Below are 14,494 nucleotides of genomic sequence, written 5' to 3'. Positions count from 1 at the left end.
TTAAGTGGATAAAAGTGTAAAATTTCTCAGTTTAAACATTAGCTACGTTATCTATGTTCTATTGTGAATAAAATATTGGCTCATGTGATTTGAAATTCCTTTAGTTTTCATTTTATTAAAATTTAAAAAACGTCCCAACATTTCCGGAATTCGGGTTGTAATAATAATAATAATCATTATTATATTTCATTATTTGAAATTGTGAAAAGATAAAATATTTTGATTGGATACCATGAAACACATATTGCTTTTATTAAACCTGAAATTCAAGATTATGCTTATGTATTTATATCGCGTGAATGCATGGATTTGACTTCATAATACAAAAGATTTGTAACATTGATTGATTCAGCTTCTCATAGTGTTTTATTTTTTTTATAATTAAATATTGTTGAATTACATGACATGTAAACAAACAATTGTAAAAAAATGAAAAATAAAATAAATAAACAAAAAACTTCTACGGTTGATGTCAATTAGATTATTGCTATTTATCCCACTCTCCAATAAAATGAATGTATTTACCAAACTCATAATCTCTGCATGGCCTTATTAATGTAAATAAAGTAATATGTTGACTGTCATAGGTCATGATGGATTGTCGGTTTCATTCCGTCGGCTAATGTAAACATACACTAATTTAAGGTAATGAAACAGCTTACAGCGTATAATAATAAAATGTACATATGGCCCTACTCTCTCTCTCTCTATATATATATGTATATATACATATATATATATATTACTGCCAGCCATGTGCAATCATATATCTGATGTTAATTACATTTAAACAGAACAAGACTGATTTCGATTTGTTCATGTGAGTAGAAAAGTAACTCCTTAGTCCTTCTACCTGTCAGTGCTTGCACATCACAGACAAATGCTTTATTAAGAGAGTCTGCTGGGAGTGCCGGATCCTGTTTTAGTACATTGGGCCCAATGTAGGACTAATTAAAAAGTGTATTTTTTCATTATTAATTTCTGAGTTTCACACCTAATGATTGTGTAATGACAGGTCTCTTATTTTTATATGTACACACTCAGGACCGCACGGCCATGGGAATACTGATACGCAGGTTTGAGAATGGGGGGAGCGTTGTCGAAAAACATTTCTCTCTCCTCTAGAGTCCAGCAGGCAGGAAAGAAACAAACAAAAGCAAGCAAACAGTTCAGACACAACAGACGCTTTCATCAGAATTAAATGCTGCAATTATTTGACACCCGAGTCCTTGGTATTTGCTCTGCAACTTTTACAAAATCTGTATCAAGCACGTTGACATTTTAGCCATCAATTCAGTGTTAGTCTAAATGAATTTGTAGTTGCCTAGACTTGAGTTGTTCAGTTGGGCATCTCTAAAAAGAGATGTTTGATCAAGATGTTTGAAAAAAAGTTTTTATCTGCCTACAGAAAGAGAGAGAGAGAGAGAGAGAGAGAGAGAGAGAGCAACAGCGACAGCCTCTCTGTAGAATAAATGTAATCAGGTGTGCAGAGATCGTTTTGCCAAAACACTGCATCTCCAAACACACATTTTCCATCTTCACAACCAAAGGCTTTGTTCAGGAGAGATAGAGAATTGATTCAGAATTTCAAAATCCCAAAGCTGGAAGTGGGAGAACAGAAACAATAAGATTGTGGTCCCCTTTTTTTTTTTTTTGAAAAAAAAAAAAGAATTATGGTGGCAATTTTTAATAAAAATAAATGTATATTTTTTTATATAAAATAAAAAGGAAGGGACCATGCTAAAGATTTCATTTGATTATTATAATAATAATAATAATAATAATAATAATAATAATAATAATATAAACAAAATATAAAATATATATAAACAAAATGGCAACAATATGGACATGCATTATGCTTTTAAAATATGGTGATATTGTTACAAAAATACTGTTATTTCATGCAATTTTTATTTATTTAGTTTCAGATTCACAATACATGCATTGTCTTTTGGAAATATTATGGTGGCATTTGATTATTAAGAAACTGTCAGTTCATGCAATTTTTGTAGATGTAAAATAATAAGGAAAAGTCCATGCTAAAGATTTATTTTATTTTATTTGATTCATTTATAATATTTGTAGAGGAATCAGTGAAGAATTACTGTAAATTGAACAGATTGACCACAATATGAGCATGTGCATAGTTTTTTGGTGGTATTTTGGTGGTAGTGTGTTATAAAAAAATACTTTCTCATTCCATGCTATTATACACACACACACACACACACACACACACACACACAAACACACACACATATTCTATTTCATGTTATTTTTGTGGATTTAAAAGTAAGGCCCCAAGATTTAATTTGATTAGTTTTTTTAAAGGAATCAGTGATGAAATACTATAAACAGAACAGATTGAACAGACTGACCACGATGTGAGCATGTGAACTGCATTGGCATTTTGATGTGCAAAAAAATATCAACAATAAAAAGTGTACATAAAATAAAAAGGAAGATTTAATCTGATAATGGTGAAGATATCAATAATGAAATACTATAAAATGAACTCTTTTTATACATAATCTGTCATTTATAAATAATAAAACATGCTTTTCTTGTGGGATTTAAATTAAATCTGTGTTTCAGTTTAGTAGACTCGAGTTCACGCTGCTAGATTTTCCACATGTGTGTTTTGTTTTGCTTCAAAATCCCGGAGTCTGTTTCTCCAAGGCTGTATTTTTTTCTTGACCTTTGACCTCTGAGCACACCCAGCATGGGCCGTTTGTCTGTAAGGCCTTCGTCTCGTGTAAATATTAGCTGAGAGCTCAGCTCTAAACTACAGTGCTTGTGCGAGCGGCGACTGGAGTCCCTCCAAGACAAATGCGGCTCTGCAGCGGAGGCTGTATGCGAAACATCCCTGCCGTTTATTTTCATATGCTGTTAATTTGTCAACAGCCTTTCCTGTCCGCCCAACACAGATTGGTGAAATCTTTCCTGAAGATATTTGCTGGCAAATTACACATGTTGTCACTGTAATTATTATTGCATGCAGAGAGCAGCTATTAGTGGCTTTTTTCAGCCCGTCTGCATCTTTTATTTTCCTCCACGCCGTAGCTGTCACATGATGGAAATATTTTGTTGGATGCAAAGGAATTTTGTGCATCAATATTCCGCTTGTCAAACAGTCCATTATGTTGTAGCTCCCCACTCAAGCTGAGGCAGAGAAATCTATCAGAATGGTCTGAGGGCAATAAATGTTTTCCAGCAGTCCATCGCTTTGCACAAATCAGCCCTGAGATGCAAACGGCCGTCTATTTATTAAATCGCCCTCAAAGGAGTTTGCACTTTCCTGCTGGATTTTCCTTATGTGCAGAACAGTGGAGTGCAACTCTGCAGTATATGCACACACACACACACACATACACACACACACATACACACACACACACACACACACACACACACACACACACACACACGTGCGTTCACACTTGCAGGGGGTCCCTGTGCTGCTCTTTGGACCCGGGCTTATTAGAATAGATTCTGCCAACTTCAATGGCGGATCATTGGGAGTGCCGTCCGCTGCCAAGCGTTAATCAATGTGTTTTGTGACTCTGTTAAGGCACAGAGATATCGTGCCCCTAGGGTTAATACAGTCAAGCGCAGGAAATAAAACACTCCGGCCATGTCCACAACATGAGGCTCGGCATTATCTTTAAATGAGCTGGGTAGAGACCGCATACATATGGATTTCCACTTGCATAAATTGGGATTGATGTTGTCAGAAAAATAGGGCTTGCTTTCTTTTCTTTTCTTTTTTGCCGTCCAACAGTCAGTATTTCTTTCTATCTATTTTTTTGTGAATTGTTGTAAATTATGCAGACTGACAGGCACAGTGAGGAAGGGATTATTTCTGAATAAGTTCAAACACTTGACTGTTTTTTCCTTTCTTTTTGGTGTAAAGAGAGACGAAAGAAACTGCTGCTCAAAGACCGAGAAGCAGGTAATGAACTTGAATGAATGACCTTATTATTATCAGGAATGCTTTTGTTAAAGTATTATTAAAATAATTATTTAATACATTTAATCTAATATAAAACACACACATGCAGTATAATTATGTTTATACATTTCATATATTATTATTATTACTGTCATTTAAATTATATTATAATTAATTATAATGAAATCAAATATAAATATTAGAAAGCACGCTTCCTTGGCAAAAAAAAACCAAACAAACAAAAAAACAACTGAAGTAAAATAAGTTTAAGTTCAAGTACAAAAAACTGAACTTTAGAAAACAAATACTCATGCACAAAAAAATTACTACAACACTATATATTTAACAACACAACATGTAAATATACATATACATTTAAATATAAACAATGAACACACACACACACACACACACACACACATACACACACACACACACACACACACACACACACACACATACATATATATATAATATATACTTACTTATATATAAGTATGTGCTACTTCATTTATAACTAACATGAATGCTTAAGGCCAATCTTTTAAAAAGGTTGAAAAAAGATTTTCGCACATTCAGGAAACACTTTTGGCAGCGGGAATTTCCTGAGAGTGCATTAAGAGGAAGGCTGCGGCATACGCCGGCCCAGAATGCACCACAGGAAGTGTCTGCAAGACTCCAGAAGCAGAGGTCAAGGCCAGGGGTCAACGGGTGGCACGGCAGAGATTTACACAGAGAGAAAACCCAGCCTGTTCCCAGCCTTCATCCATTTCCTGGGGAAATTAGCCATAAAGTCGCCATTTTCATCTTTCAAGGTTTAGTCATAAACCGTCATCTTTCCCCATCTTTGATTTGAACGAAAAAAAAGGCACTAAAAGATAAAAAGAACAACAATAGACTAGAACAGATCCTACTGTATTCTTTTCATTTCAAGTTAACCTCTTGTTTTATCGTCCGTTGTTTCCGACAAGGACCACCCTATTGTTTAAAGATGCCTGTGTGGAAAAAAACAAAAAGAGTTTCACATTTTCTGAAATGTGCAGGGATGCTCTCTGAGGTCCATTTCATTTTAACCAAATGGGGGGGAAGCTTGTCTTTACTGCGGTGAGCAGATGGAACTATAAATCAAGGCAGCCGTTGCCGCCCTGTAGAGGGCCGACCACAGCTGCCACTCTCTGCGTTTCACTGAAAATCTTTTCAGGTCCATCGTCGAGCAATCTGGGCTTCTTTTTGTATATATATTCACCACACCTCCCCTCTCTGTACAGTCGTATCCATCAAAACGACACGTGGCCATCAACCTGCTGCCGCGATCGATTGGCACACTTATTTCCGTGCATAGCCAATGCCCCGCTCTGGAGGTAAACCCCACGACAGGCCCCTCATTTTGGCTCTTTAGCCCCCAGCAACCACTGTGACTCTGGCAGCAGCAGGCCAGGCCTCCTCCATTAAACTTGCATTATGATGGATATCAAGGCATCCAAGCCCTGAGTGTTTTAAACGATAGGTGACAGGAAACGCAACACAGGCTATTGTTTTTCACTCCATCCTTAACAGCCTCCCACCACTCCTGAATATCCTTCGGTGATTTTAACACACTGGCTGTTTTGCTAAGTAAACAGACTCAATAATCTGTGCAGGACCTAGAAGAAAAGGTTGGCGTGGTCGCAGTGCCGCTGCTGGCCAGATGGTGGCGCTCTAATGCCACAGATAGCATCAGCACTACTGAGTGGAGAGCTCCAGACAAAGACTAAGAAGAGAAATGTTCAAATGGAGCAACTACAATCAGTTATTCACATAAAATCACATACTTTTTACTGTTTCAGCAATGATTTCCCTCAAACACACATCAGTGTCGTGACAGCAGTTTAACTCAAAGTAAACACTCTCAAATTAGGTTCTGAGGTTAATCGCTGATAGCACATTATCTGGTTAAGAGATATCTAATCATTGGACTTGTTTTAATTAGGTTTATTATTCAAGACCGAGCTGATCTCTGAAGATCTGTCCAGATTTATTTTTGAGTTGCATGTCATTTTTAAGCTCTTTTTATTTTTTATTTTTTTATTGACACTTTATTTCAGCCCTAATATTTTATATATTATTTTATTTGATCATATAAACTTCAAGAGATTTGCTATATGACAATGGCCAGTCATTATCATCAGTAAACAATCAATCAATCAATCAATCAGTATTTTAATACTTTAATATGCATATGTCTTAAACATTCATTCAAATTCTGCTCTTAAACTTAGTTATGCCTTGGATGATTTAGATTTTTAAAATAAGATAGATTGCATTTTTGCATTCTTGCATTTTTGCAAGGTCTCTACTTCAGAAAAAAAAACTAAAAAATTATAATAAAATAAAATCAATAATTGGGAAAAGTCTTGCATAATCACATTACCTCTGTTTCTCCCTTGCAAAAATTCAAAAATCATACTAAAAAACATGTCAAAATTAATGTGCAATTAAAACATCAGCAGTCAAATGACACCGTAAAAGAAAATTAATATTAGCTAAAATGACTTTTCTAAAATCAAGTTTTCCTTCTAGAGCTGGGAAAAGCTCGGGATGATGGAACATGATTTGTGCATGAGATGGGACACCGCTGGTCATTCATTATCCGAAGAGAGAAAGAAAAAAGGGAAAGAAATGAAAGTGAAAATGACAAAGACAGACAGAGCTGGATGTCATCTTCGTTACATGTTTCAAAGGATGTTAGATTCAGCCATTTAAAAGAGGCGCACATGCTTAAAATGTAAATTATTTCTATTTAAAATAGTCTTCTAATAGATGCTCGTGTTTGAATTGTGCTATGGCTGAACAAATCTCTGTTGTGAAGTGATTCTGTGAACTTGGATATAAATCCACCACTAGAGATGGACTAGTCAAACATTGCTGCTCTACAGTGCTCTTTCTCTTTAAAGAAGTTTAATTTCCTTTACGCTTCGTCATTGTCAATGAAACTAGATACATGTTTTAAAACACCAGATATTCAGAGTTTTCCTTTGACATCTTTAAATTGTATAACCGTTTATCATTTCTGAATCAGTTCAATTTATATAAGGACATTTCCAAACCTAACGTTTTAAAATTGTACTGGTGTTAAAAACACAAATAATAAATTACATAAAGAACAAGAAATACAATTGTAAATAAAAGATAAATGTAAATGTAAAAAGTCGAATACTAATAATAATTACATTAATGTGAATTAAATTAAATAAATAATAATAATAAAAAAAACACTGTACATTATATTACACTATGGAGGAGTCAATAACATGATCACCAGTAGTAATGCAACAAAAATCCTCAGAAAGGGAAAATATCCCAGCATTCTTTGAGGCAGAGATGAGACTCCATGAGTTATTGCTTAAATTGGTGAGAAACAGTTTAACGCTCCGGTAAGCAGCTCTTCACCTGTACGACGCCAGAGCTTGTAAATGCACATAAAACCTGAGCGGAGGAAAACAGAGCTATGACTGTCGGCCTCTCCGGACTCCTGCACCTCTCGCCATCAAAGTTTCCAGGCTCTGGTGAATGGCAGAGAGACTCTGAACAAAAAACTAAACTTGTCAGCTGTACAGGTGACACTACTGGGTTTCCCACAAACAAGGAAATCACAAACCAGGGAAGTGTTGCATTTCATTTCAACAACAATGTGACATATCAGTGTGTAACAATACGGGGAAAAAAGAAAGAAAGAAAAAAAGAGAGAGTCAGGGAAAAAAAGAGGGAGGAAAGACATGACACTTTTTGAAATTTCAAAAGATTCCTCGACTGCTCTTGGGACTGAGCTACTGCCATGAAGCACGAAGGTCACCGTCTTTGCTTTTTCTCTTTCTCTCTTTCTGCTTCAGTCTTTGGCAGCTTGTGTTTGTGCCTCTCTATGTGTCTGTGTGTGTGTGTGTGTGTGTGTTTAGAGCCGCAGGGGTGGTGAGGAGGATGTTGTCGCTGACTTCTGAAGTGTCTGACAGGGCGAGCGAGAGGAGGAGTGAAACTGATCCCGACACTGACAAACTGAGACCTCTGGGGTCATAGGTCACGGCCCTGGTAACTCAAAGGTAAAATTACCTATTCATGTGTCATGTGCGCTGGGGTGGCCAGCGGGTAGAGCTATAGCCTGTCAGATGGATGGTCACCACAGTACATCCACTGTCAAGTTCAACATCTTTCCACAAATCTTCGATTCCATCCAAACATTGTGTCTGATAAAGGGAAGTCACGAATGAGCTTTATTTAACTGGATGTTCCTCCTAGAAAATAGTCAGGTTACACAAAGAGCAAACTGAGTTTGCGGAAAGTTCAAACAAGTCTAATCTTAATATGAACTCAAGCATTTCTTATCCAATTTTCTCCAACCCAAATGATTAGAGCTATGCCATGCACACTAATGTTAAAAAGGTGTTTTTTTTTTCTTTTAAATACTTGTATTCAGCTAAGATGCATTGAATTGATTAAAATTGACAGTAAAATAGTATATATTTTTTTCTTTTTCAAATAAATGCTATTCTTCTAAACTTTATTTATCAAATGATACAGAAAAATATGCATCATGGTTTCCACAAATTTTTTAGCAGCAATAAGAATAATTAGAAATATTTCTTGAGCAGGATATATTCATATTTATTTATTTATTTATTTTTTGGTGTTTTACGTATTTGTTTCAATATATATATATATATATATATATATATATATATATATATATATATATATATATATATATATATATATATATATATATATATATATACAATTGTCTCATTTTTATTTCTTCTAAGGAATTTAAGGATAAACTAATATGAGCAATATCATTTTTCTTTCTTGGCTCCTGATCCTTAATTAAGTTTTTGAGATTTTTTCGGAGACACATTGACTTTCCATTTTATTTTGGTAATGTCTAGGAGAACTACAAAGAGTAAACTTAAAGATCTCACTTGTGATTTTCTTTCAGGTTACTCTTCATGTCCTTTCTTCTGAAGTAACTCTTTGGGAAGTCAGGAGCTCTGGTCTGGCTGTGAGTTTGTGTGTGATCACAGCGACCACATTCACTTAATTAGCACAGAGCAGATGAGAGCGCGTGGTCCAGCGGGCCGCAGCAGGCAGGAGCCGTGTGGCGCTGGTCAATATTAGCGAGCGGGGAGCGATTACATGGCAGGGAGGCAGATGACACCTTCATCTCCTCTCAGCATGATTCGCTGACCGGCCCCAAACATTCACAAACTGTCACTCTTCTGTGACTCTCTCTTTTCTTTACAGCAGGACGGATGGGAGCAGAGAGGAAGAGCATGGAAACCTTTTGATTACGTGACATCAAACTTACCTTGACAGGTACAGATGGCCCGGGACGAGCTGTATGTGACCGACTCTCACTGGCAGTGAGCTGAAGTCAGCATCACACCAAGTGAGAGAAGACATCACATGGTTCATTTCTAATGCTTCTAATGTTTGTGCGGTGGTTTTTCCCACCAAAATGATGTCATTTCCTGGACGATGATGGCATCGGGATGTGGCTTTTATCAGTTTTGCACAAGACAGGATGGAAAGTGATACTGAGGACAAAAATTTGTTTAAATAACAAACGTGTTCCCAGTCACTGTAAACAATATTCTTAAGAAAACATGGTTTGATTGAGAAAGAAATGAAAATAAATATCATCATATTTTTATAATATAATTTGTAACACTTTACAGTATAACTCTTTTCATATCATGAATGGCATCCTTTTTTTTTTACAATTTATAACTCTATGCAAATGTTATTTAAATTCAATTAAGTTAAATTTAATATTGTTCAGTTTTAATTGTTTTTTTGTTCACAATACATTAAAGTTAATTTAAACTATACAGAATGTAAAAAAAATAGTTATGTATATATGTGTATAAATGAACTAACTTAATATAAATAATAATAAAGACACGTGTTGTTTAGTCATTTAATGCATGTTAATGTATTAAACCTTACTGTAAAGCATTGGTTGTTAATTTGTAACTGAAGAACACAGTAAGACTTTACAATAATGTGGTTAATCATTATTAGAGCTGTCAATAGATTCATTTTTAAAATCGAATTAATCACACACTTCCTGAAATTAGGCATAGACCATTTATCTTGTTTCAAATGTTTGTCATTGTTTGCTATATCATTGTTTGCTATATCCAGCAAAGTAAACCAAAAGATGGGTGATTCTCAAAAATCTGTATTTTTTAGTTAAATTTAGATGTTTTTTTTTTTTTTTTTTTAATGACACTTAGAAAATCCAAAAGGATACCAAAGAACCAATTCATATAAAACAAAAAAAAAATTCTGATTTGTATAGTAGGCCTATGTGTACAGTGCAACAGCAAAGAGCTTGCGATATCAAGTTGCGATACCGAACAAGACCAGATGCCAAAAAATCCCTAAACCAACTGCCTGCCGACTGCATAACTAGTGTATTACACAGATCCATTCAGAATAACTGAACACAGCGACTCAAAACATCATTGTGAATATGTGTGGAAACTACGTGAATGTATGGAAATTTCTGTGCATAAATACAAAGTGCGATTAGTGCATCAAGAGCACTCATACACATAGGCGCCGATACCGTGGGTGCTCCGGGGCTCGAGCACCCACGGAAAATACCGAGCACCCACGGAAAATGAGCACCCACGTGTGCCAGTGCCAGACTGCCAGTAGGCTACATTTATTTAAAATTAAACATTGCAGTTGGCGCTATGAAGCGTCTGCCACACTGTGATTGGTTATGTTGTTGTCAGTGACAGTGACATAACCAGTCGCATGCATGTTCCATATCCTATCCACCAATCACAGCGTTTCTGAAAACGTCCCATCCCCCACTATACAGTGCCGTGCGAGTATGTAATCATTTACTGCTTTCCGTAATCACTAATCATTAATCAGACTAAAATGGACAGATTTGTTATAAAAAAAAAGCCAAACCTATTAATATTGATATATCGACATCCACCACAAGTGCCCTCTCAGATAATAAGCTATGTGCTTTGATCTTGATGTGTTGTCTATGTTATTCGTTCGCTATGAGACCTTGAGTAACAGCTGGTAGTACAGAGGGAAGAGAACGCAGGTCAGTATATCGCGATATACACTGTACATATTGTATAGACACACTAGGTAAAAAGTGAGCGCCACACATTGTATTTCTGTTTTTGTTAGACAGTTTAGTTAAGGTGCCGGATGCACTGAAGATTTCGGTTTATTTTCTACATTTTGCTTTGGTTAGATTAGGTTTAGATTAAGGATTGTTTTCTTATATTTTGTTCTTTCCTTTGGCGCCGCTTTCGTTTTTTTCCCATCTTATTGTTTGTTTGTTTACATTTTCACCTTGTACATAGCGCACATTATTATTGTTATTTTACTGGATCTAGTGGCTTTGGCTTTTTGTGAATAAACGTCCAGTATTGTTTCTCTTTCAAAGTTTTGTCTGTCATGTTCTTCCACCTCATTTCATACCCAGCAGTACGTTAATATGTAGATGTTACGGTACATTCCCTAGACTCCTTAAAGTTCGTAACAGGGTTTAAATGGGAACATTTTTCTGCTCAAGTATAGGTCTATATACGGTTTAAAAGAGGAAAAACTAATGGACACAAAAGTAGCCTACTTTTGGACAGAATACGAGTTCTTTGTTAAATACATAAAATAAAATATTTTTTTTTTAGCCTATATGAATAATGGATTCGAAACCTCAAAGAAAAGCCAAGCCACTATCAAAAGAAACCTCGAAACATAAATGAGGTAGACATTCCCAGAAACTCATTATTTTAGTCGCAACAATCGGTTAATGGAAACGCTGTCCTTTCGCAATAGTTTTTAATCAATATTTACAAAACATTAATTTCCCAAGAAGCAGAACGCTTAGCGGTTACGTGTCAGTTAAACTTTTCATCTCCAATCCTGTTTGTATTTTTGAGAAGTGACGCTGTTGTGTTTGTTTGTATCGGCCGCTGTCCATTAGCATAAGGTTCTGAAATGCAATATTTTTTTGAATAGCCTAGTCTATTTTTTTATTTTTTAAATGGCGTGCGCCCTTGAGCACCCACGGAGAAAAACATAAATCGGCGCCTATGCTCATACACGCATTGAATCAATGCAACACAATACAAGCATTGGAGTTTAGAGGCTTAAAATGACACGATTGCAAACAGAGAAGCAAAATTGGTTTAAAGGCTCAAATTAGTAATTTTGCTTTAATTGTGTTAAATTATTTTGACACGTTAAGGATTGTAAAAGTAAGTGCACAAACACACAACAGTTTAAATGATGATTCAGAAATGCAGTTTTAGCTGTTTCTTTTTTTTTAAAGTGCTTTTAAAAAGCACTATTGTACCGCTCCATCCATCCTAAATTGGATTAGCTCTTAATCTATGGAAACAATAGTCTCTTCCATTTATTATGTTATGTCTGGAAGAGCCACAGAAATGCATGCTGGTATGAAATAAATGATGAGAGTGTGTGTGTGATTGAAGTACACTGAATGTTTCTGGCACAACCTGAGCTTCAGAAAGCTTCAGTCGAGGGTCCCAGTCTGATTGACGGAGAGTCGCTCCATGTGTCCTATACAAACAGGACCAGAATTATCCTTTATCAGCAATCCCATGCAGTACCAGTGGGCCGGCTTCACATCCAGAGTCAAGCACGTCTGATTGGGATTAAAGATGGACATGCCGCCTCCATGCTCCAGCGGCCTGAAATCCATAACCGGATTGGATGTGTTGCGCCATTAGAATTAAACCCAGCATCAAAGACAGGATGTTGGAAAGAGAAGCAAAACATCTCTTAGAGCTCGCTCACTGTCCAAACCTGCTTAATCTCGGCCCTTCCCAAACGAAGAGAGCAGGGACGTTGGGTTGAACTGGGTTGCATTCAGGTATTGGATGTGGTGAGATGATGGCCACTTATACCCAAAGCTAGAATGCCAAACACATTTCCAGAGGATTGTGGGGAATCCGGCTTAATGCGGTTGTGGTATGCCGTCCACTCGCTGTACAAAACATCACCATGGGAGCAGAAAAAGGAACAAACAGAGAACAATAAATAAATGACAATAGAGAAAAGGACAAAAATGTTAAGGGGGAAAAAGGTAGGTAAAAAAAAGTTTGATAAAAAAGGAAAGATACAAAATCAAGTGGTACTAAAATTTGGTATTAAAACATTTATTTTTTTAACCTTTCTTGGGTAACCTAATGTTGCCATGTAAATTAATTTATATTAAATTTTATGAGGAAAATAACTCAAAATGTGCTTCATATAGTAGTTTTGGTTTTCAAAAAAAAAAAAAAAAAAAAAAAAAAAAAAAAATATATATATATATATATAGTTGAAAACCAGTTTTTACTATTTGAGGCACATTTTGAGTTCCTTTTCTTATATTTTTGATTATTTTATAATATAAAATATTTATATAAAATATATTTAAATTATAATTGTTTTTATTAAAATACATATTTTAAATTCCAATTTACACAGTAAAAACAAAAAGGTCCTGAAAAAGTTTACTCTCAGAAGTTGCTTGTAAATTCATGAAACATTTACAAATAAATGGCAAGTAACACATTGAATTAATCTTGGTTTCTACTTCTTATTTTTTTTTTTTTTTTTATACAGTATACCAATGGTCAGTTTAACAATGACATTCTCATAAACCAAACACTTGTTTTATTTTTTATTTTTATTTTTTGTACAGGCTCTTACTGAAAAAGCCTAATATTTCAATATTATGTTCTCTGGGTTTAACAATGCTTTAGTTTTTGTTTGTAAAAACATACAAAACGCCTTCAGACCTATCAGAAGTGTCAAAATGAATGCCGGAAGTGTGTTTTTATCTGTGTGTGCGATGTAGCTTTGTCATCGCCATCCGCAGAGCTAGAATTATCCTGTAATTATTCAGAGGTAAACTACTGCATTGTCTCAAACAGGAGAATTTAACAGTGTAATCTGACAGATGATCGGTCGGTCGTCACACTGTCAGCGATGAAATGTTTACAGGAGGAGTGCTGATGTTTGATGACAGTAATCTGAATAAAAATGAATTTACCGCTACATTTACATTTAATCATTTCAGGTTATACTTGTATATGACAGATGCACATCTGCTATTGTCTCATTCGCAGCAAATCTTGCATGCAACAGACACGGTGTGAATCCTCTATCTGTGCACATGACTCATGCAGACAGATTGTTGATGTCACTCATGACCTCTTTAACTTACATTGTGAAGAAAAGTTTTTATCAAATAACCTATTTTTAGAAACAAAGCCACAAAAGCCACAAGAGAGAGAGCGACAGAGGCTATACATCCCACCTCATTGATCTAGCTGAAGGATAGACGTGGTGTCAACCTGGCTTGTTTAATTAACCCAAGCCGGAGGTGCAGATTGAAATTCAGACACTACACTGTATGAAAATGACGAATTAGCAAGTAAAAAAAATTATTATAATAAGCAAAGGAACTGTTCTTAGTAATCCATGACCTGAAGATCTGAATTAACACTTCAGTTTAGG

This window comes from Carassius carassius, chromosome 39 (assembly GCF_963082965.1).
Source record: "Carassius carassius chromosome 39, fCarCar2.1, whole genome shotgun sequence".
Classification (NCBI taxonomy): domain Eukaryota; kingdom Metazoa; phylum Chordata; class Actinopteri; order Cypriniformes; family Cyprinidae; genus Carassius; species Carassius carassius.
Note: the sequence above shows the minus strand (reverse complement) of the source record.